We start from the raw sequence: 6,731 nt of genomic DNA, 5'->3' as shown, positions 1-6,731 counted from the left end.
AGTATGCGTTGTGTTGGCTTCAGGTGGCATGGAGCTACAGTGAGTTGTTAGTAGTAGCAGTAAGATTAGTTTATAAGAACTAAATGTCTCTTTAGGGCTAAATTTGGCAGCATGTGGAATTATTCTTTGAAGCCCGGAAGATGAACGGGAAGCTTTCTAGTAACTTGACTGACTGTTTCCGAATTTCCACTCATAAATGCACAAATATCTGCACGGCATTTACTACTACCTCTACTACCAACAACTCACCGGAGCACCATGCAACCTTAGGCCAACACAGCTAAGCGCGCTTCTCCCCCATTCTAATCTATTCAAAGCTTCCCTCTTTACACAATCTCAAGAAGTTTCTATTTCGCTAAAAAGTTCTTTACGACAAACTCCCACCACAACCAGGGACGACCTGCTTGACTTTTGCCATAGACGGTTGGTCGAAAATGGCAATCATTGGAAATCTATCATCATTAATCTGCAGAACGTGCCCTAGCCTTCTCAACCTTTCTCTCATTCTAGCCCAAGAAATTGGGATTGAACCACACCTTTCGTACAGCCTACTGTTTGAAATACGGTCTGTCAACCGGGTACCCAATCCGTACGCATTTTCTCTGGAAAAAGTCTAGCAAATCTTCCTGCATTTTACAGAGCGCCGATGCTTCAAAACCATATTTGACTACAGTAATCACTGTAGCTTCCAATATCTTAATCTTTGATCGCATACATATCTTCCCATTCTTCTGAACTTTTTTCAACTGTGAAAACACACCCTGAGGCCTGGGTATTCTGCTTTTGACATCTTCAGTGCTCCCACCGTCCTTACTAATAATACTTCCAAAGTAAGTGAAGCTGTCCACTTGATCGATTTTTCGCTACCAAACGTCACCTTTTCATCTCCACCTATTCCTACTCTTAGAGACTAAGTCTTCTTATCATTAGTTTCCAAACCTGTTCTAGCAACCCAAACTCGCAAATCTCTAAAAGTTTATTCATTTTGCTCACACTTTCATCTAGGGTGCTTCAATTGTCAGCATAATCTAAGTCCATGAAAGCTTTTCTTCCCCATTTGGTTCTGTATTCTGCCATTTCCCTGTTGTTCTCCATAAGACAAAATCTATCAATATGATTCATACAAACGGGGTTAGAACACAAATCTGCTTAATTCGTGATTTAATAAGAAACCAGCTACTGACCTCACTCCTTAACTTAACCGCAGTAGTGTTGTTGTAGGCCATAGCAATAATCACTTTAATCTAATTGTCTGGTATACCATAGAAGTACAAGTCCTTAGCTACAGCTTTTCTGTCAGATGAGCTCAAGGAAAAAAAATATAACTGAAAACTTTTTTTTTGTAAATTTTTTATAATAGGATTCTTGCTACGCAAAGTATTCAAGTTAGGTGAATCAAATTTTGAAGAATGGATCTAGAGCCTAAATTATACAACGGGAAGCTTAATTGAGAGGCCTATTTTCTTTCTGGCAGTTGGACTGAGGTTTTCTTCACTCGGTTATTTTGTTCTAAATCTAGATCAGCCGCCGCTTCACCTATGTACGTATAGGAGTTGAATTTTCAATTTTAACGAGTTTATTCGCGAGTTTACCGAAATTGGAACAACTCGTACATTAATCAATATGTCAAATAGTTTTACATTGTTTGAGGGCTGAAATTCAACAAGGTTCAAAAAGAAAAATTTAATTGCTTCGATAATGAGAAAACTTTCAGATTTGCTTCACCAGACGTTCTTAATTGTTTTCGAAACTTTCCACATTTTTAGATTCTACTTCTTTTAATATAAACTCGGATTCCTTTCAAATTGCTCTTTCAACTCCTAGGATGAATTCTTAGAATGTGGTTTTTCAAGAAAATGTGCCATGTTCTATTTTTTAATGAAAGAAGATTTAATCGTGAGTAAAATCTTTAATCTCCATAAGAATAGTAAATTTGAATTCTACCTGGAGATGAAACTTGAAATAAAAATTGAAAATTGCTTTTTAGGAAAGTGTGTGTTAGGCAATTTAAGCAACCTCTTCATAGGGCAATTTAAAGGAAGCTTTAATCAAATAATTGTTACCTAAGATTAATTTGACAAATATGGACTCTATTTAACTCGGTTTTCAAAGGTTACATCAATCCTATAAATATTTATAGCTAACCAGCTTGTTAAAAGAGTATTAATCACTTTTTTAAGGAATTTTGTTCCGTTTTACATAATTTACACACAAGTAGATTAGCTGGGTTAATGGGTATCTGAGACTGATGAATGGTAGAGGAAAAGCCTTGCGTAATCAAATAGTTCGTGGTAACAAACAGTAGTAAGAAGCGATCCGGAACAATAGCAACCAAAACTCTAAAAAACAGAATTTTGATAGAAAAACACATCAAAAGAATCGGATGTTTATGAAACTCAAATATTTAAATATAAAAGTTTCATCACATTTGGTTCTACCCATCCAAATTTACGAGCTTGAGAAAATTTGACTTATTTTAAAAAAAAATGAGGAAGCACTCCCTAAAGGTTAATGACAATCACACCATCAGATTTAGCGTATCAGAGAACCCTACTGTAGAAGTTTCATACTCCTCTCTGAAAGAATGTGAAATTTTGTATTTTTTGCCAGAAGAAAGATCACGAATATGTGTTTATTTATTTTTTATTTTGTTTTTTCCCAGGGGTGATCGTGCCGATCACACCTGGGAAAAAGTGGTGTTTTCAGTCATTTCTAGATGTAAAACAACAATTCAAGCCAAAAGAAGGCCGAAAGGCTATTGTGTGAAAATTCTGAGATAGTCAATTTATTTAGAATCACCGAAAAAACTATACGCGCATTGAGTCACCAGTGTAAGAGGCAGTAATGCCGAACGGTGGCCCATTGGTTTCTAAAGGTGCAGGTAGTCCTACAAAATAAACGGTTAACATAAACATTTATTTTAGCCAGAGAGACTCTCTCACAGCAAAGTGGCATTTTAAGTAATTTCGTTGTGAAAAACAACAATTCTAGCCAAAAGAAAAGCCAAAAAGCTATTGTGTGAAAATTCTGAGATAATCGATTCATTTAGAATTACCAAGACAGCTATACACATATTGACCCTCCTGTTTCCGAGACAGTAATGCCATACAGTGGCGCATTAGTTTCTTCTACAAAGTAACGGTTAACATAGACGTTTATTTTAGTTAAAAAGACGGTTCAACAGCAAAGCTGCGTTTTCGGTCATTTTGTGGTGCAAAACGACAATGCTAGCCAAAAGAAGGCCAATAAGCTATTGTGTGACAATTCTGAGATAGTGAATTGATTTTGAAGTATCGAAAGTCTATACACATATTGAGCCTCTAGTTTCAGAGGCAGTGTTGCCGTAAGGTAGCGCTTTGGTTTCTAAAGGCACAGGTAGTCCTACAAAATAACGGTTAACATAGAAATTTACTTTAGCCAAAAACTCTCTCCCTCAGCAAAGAGGTGTTTTCAGTTATTTCGTGACGCAAAACTGCAACTCTAGCCAAAAGAAGGCCGGAAAGCTATTGTATGAAATTTCTGAGATAGTCAATTTATTTAGAATCACCGAAAACACTATACTCGCATTGAGCCTCCTCTTTCAGAGACAGTAATGCGGTATGGTGGCGAATTGGTTTCTGAGGGTGTAGGTAGTCCCACAAAATAATGGTTAATATCGACATTTATTTTAGCCAAAAAGACTGTCAAACAGAAAAACAGCGTTTTAGTCATTTCTTGCAAAATAATTTTAGCCAAAAGAAGACCAAAAGACTATTGTATGAAAATTCTAAGATAGTCAATTGATTTAGAAATAACGAAAATCTATGCGTATATTTAGCCTCCAGTTTCAGAGGCAGAAATTTCCTACGGCGGCGAATTGGTTACTAAGGGTGCAGGTAGTTCTACAAAATAATGCTTAACATAGACATTTATTTTAGCCAAATAGACTGTCCAACAGCAATGCAATGTTTTCAGCCATTTCGCGATGCAAACAATCCTAGCCAAAACAAAGCTAAAACGCTATTGTGTGAAAATTCTAATATTGTCAATTGATTTAGAATTATCGATAATCTATACGCATATTGATCCTCCAGTTTCAGAGTGAACAATGCCGTACGGTGGCGCATTGGTTTCTAAAGGTGCAGGTAGTCCTACAAAATAAACGGTTAACATATACATTTATTTTAGCCAGAGAGTCTGTCCCCAAGCACAGCAGTGTCTTCAGCCTATTTGTGGTGCAAAACAACAATTCTAGCTAAAAGAAGGTCAATGTGCTATCGTGTGAAAACTCTGAGCTAGTCAATTGATTTTAAACTATCGGAAAACTGTATGCATACTGAGCCTCCAATCTCACAAGCAGTAATGCCGTACGTTAGCGTATTTATCTCTAAAGGTGCTAGCAGTCCTACAAAATAAACGGCAACATAGACACTTAATTTCACGCTTTATATGAGTAGATGATTCGGTTGAAGCTTGAAAAAAATTGTTGACCGTTTTATATAATAGAGCTTCAGCTATTATGGAGAAGGTCGGTGGTTCTTTATGTAGGTTGGGGAAGGAGTGTATGTCAAATGTCAAAAAGTGAGTTTCTGATTCTTGGTTGGTCTTCAGATGAACGTAGCCAAATTTTCAAGCGTCGCCACATGCAACAATAATTAAGAATGTATTAAGCGATTTCTTGATTATTTGGATTAAACGTGTGATTTTACGTATGCTATAGGTTCTTGTGAACTTCCAACTTGGTTCATGTTACAGTATCAATTAATTTGAAAGCCATTACAGTAAAGATTATGCTTGATCATCAATTGTCTGAACATCATCCCGTAGCCTGCTCAATCAATTTTCCATCTTTTGGATATTAAGATACACCTCTTGGTTCTTCAGCACCTTTACACCGTCAAGACTGGTCGAAAATCGATCAAGCGCTTTTTATCGTGGTGGTATATTCAATTCTGGATAAAATAAGCATCCCTTTCTTTCACCTTTTCCGGTTGCCTCGAAAAGAGAACCGAATATTTCTAGATATGCACTGGTGCTGAAATTCGCCATCCCCACGGTTTAATTGGTTGCTAGGGCCCCACTGTTATAGGCCCCCTTGGAATTACTCTCTAGGTTCCCAGTAGGATTGGTTTATAGGTCATCGGTGAAATTGGATTTTAGGGGGATCGGGCTGGAATTGCTCGCTAGAGGATGGGTCAGAAAAAGGAATGTCAGTCACAGTGGTGTGAATATGCATGGCCATGGCTCAAAGAAACATAGAATTTCCATTAAAACCTCTCAGAAATAAATATAAATTTGGTTTAAAATTATCTCTAATAACAACTCTCTCCCCTCTGGGATTGGTTGCTAGTGCCCTCCCCCGTTGGAATTGCTCCTTAGGGGCTTGGTCAGCTATTGAGTGTCAAAGGCTGGGAGTTGAAAGAAAATAATACCAAGAAAAAAGAACAAAATATAGAATTGAGTCAAATGTCTTGTCCCCCCATTTTCTTTATATTTTGAGATAACTTAGATCATTCTTAGAGAAAATATCGCTAGAAATTCTCTAAGAAGGAAACTCCAAAATACTAGGATCATATTGCTAAGAAGAAAACAATCGTTTTCTCTGGGTTTATAACACCCTTCTAAAGCATTACTTCAAATATAACTAAGCTATAGTAATCAATTTTCTCCTCTGCATCCCAATTATTGCTTTCATATAAAACATGTAATTAATAACTTAATCATTCTAGTAAGCGGGACATGGGGATTCTCAGCGTGTGGAATTGGTTATTTCGTAAAATCTATTCCCTGAATCATAATAATAAAAATATATTGCTCGTCCAGCGTTCTAGGGCGCTAATTCCATTGGATTTAAATAGCCCTTTCGAATCCTAGTCATTAGAATATAAAGGCTCCCTGAAAAAATAACGCTTTGAACGCAAAAAGAAACCCCGAAGAAAAAATCGCTTAAAGTGTTATTTATCACCGATGTGTGTACGGTCATTACGTGATATCCCACGTGTGTGCTGTCATTTTGTAACATCACACGTGCGTATATACAAACAGGTATAGAAACAAGTATACAAACAAGTATACTCCAGAATCGTCGACTAGTACACTTTTCAACCATTTTTGATTTCTAGTGTATTTATTCGAGACAATGTTTTTAACAAAATCCCTTTTAATTGCAAATATTTTAATGATTATTTAAGTAGTGAGGGGTCAATTCGCTAAACAACACAAATAGCCGCTACTCTTTTCTTCCTTTTATGATTTAAGGTGACGAAGAAGTTCAAAGGTGATTCCTTCAAGACGCAGCTGTTATTAATTTTCTAAGAAATGCAGGTGCATGTTACGTAATAGGTAATATTTTCAAAAAGATGCAGGTGTTATTAATTTTATTCAATACGCAGGTCTTTGCTCCGTAATAGTGACTATATTATCTTTGATTCTATATTAACCCCGCAAGGGCCAGGAAAAACACTCAGAGCGCCCACCAAATCCTGCTTTCTTTGAATGTTACGTAACAGAGAATGTTTTTTCAAAAGGCAATATTTTCAAAAAGATGCAGTTTGTTCAATATGCAGGTGTTTGTTGCGTAATAGTGAATGTTTTATCTTTGATTCTATATTAAGGCCACAAGGGCCAAGAAAAACACTCAGAGACCCCGCCAAATTCTCTTTTCTTTGAATGTTACGTAACAGGGAATGTTTTCTTCAAGACATTTCAAGACGCTTTTTAAGACATTTTTTAAAACCTTTCAAGACATTTTT

This window comes from Artemia franciscana, chromosome 3 (genome assembly GCF_032884065.1).
Source record: "Artemia franciscana chromosome 3, ASM3288406v1, whole genome shotgun sequence".
Classification (NCBI taxonomy): Eukaryota; Metazoa; Arthropoda; class Branchiopoda; order Anostraca; family Artemiidae; genus Artemia; species Artemia franciscana.
Note: the sequence above shows the minus strand (reverse complement) of the source record.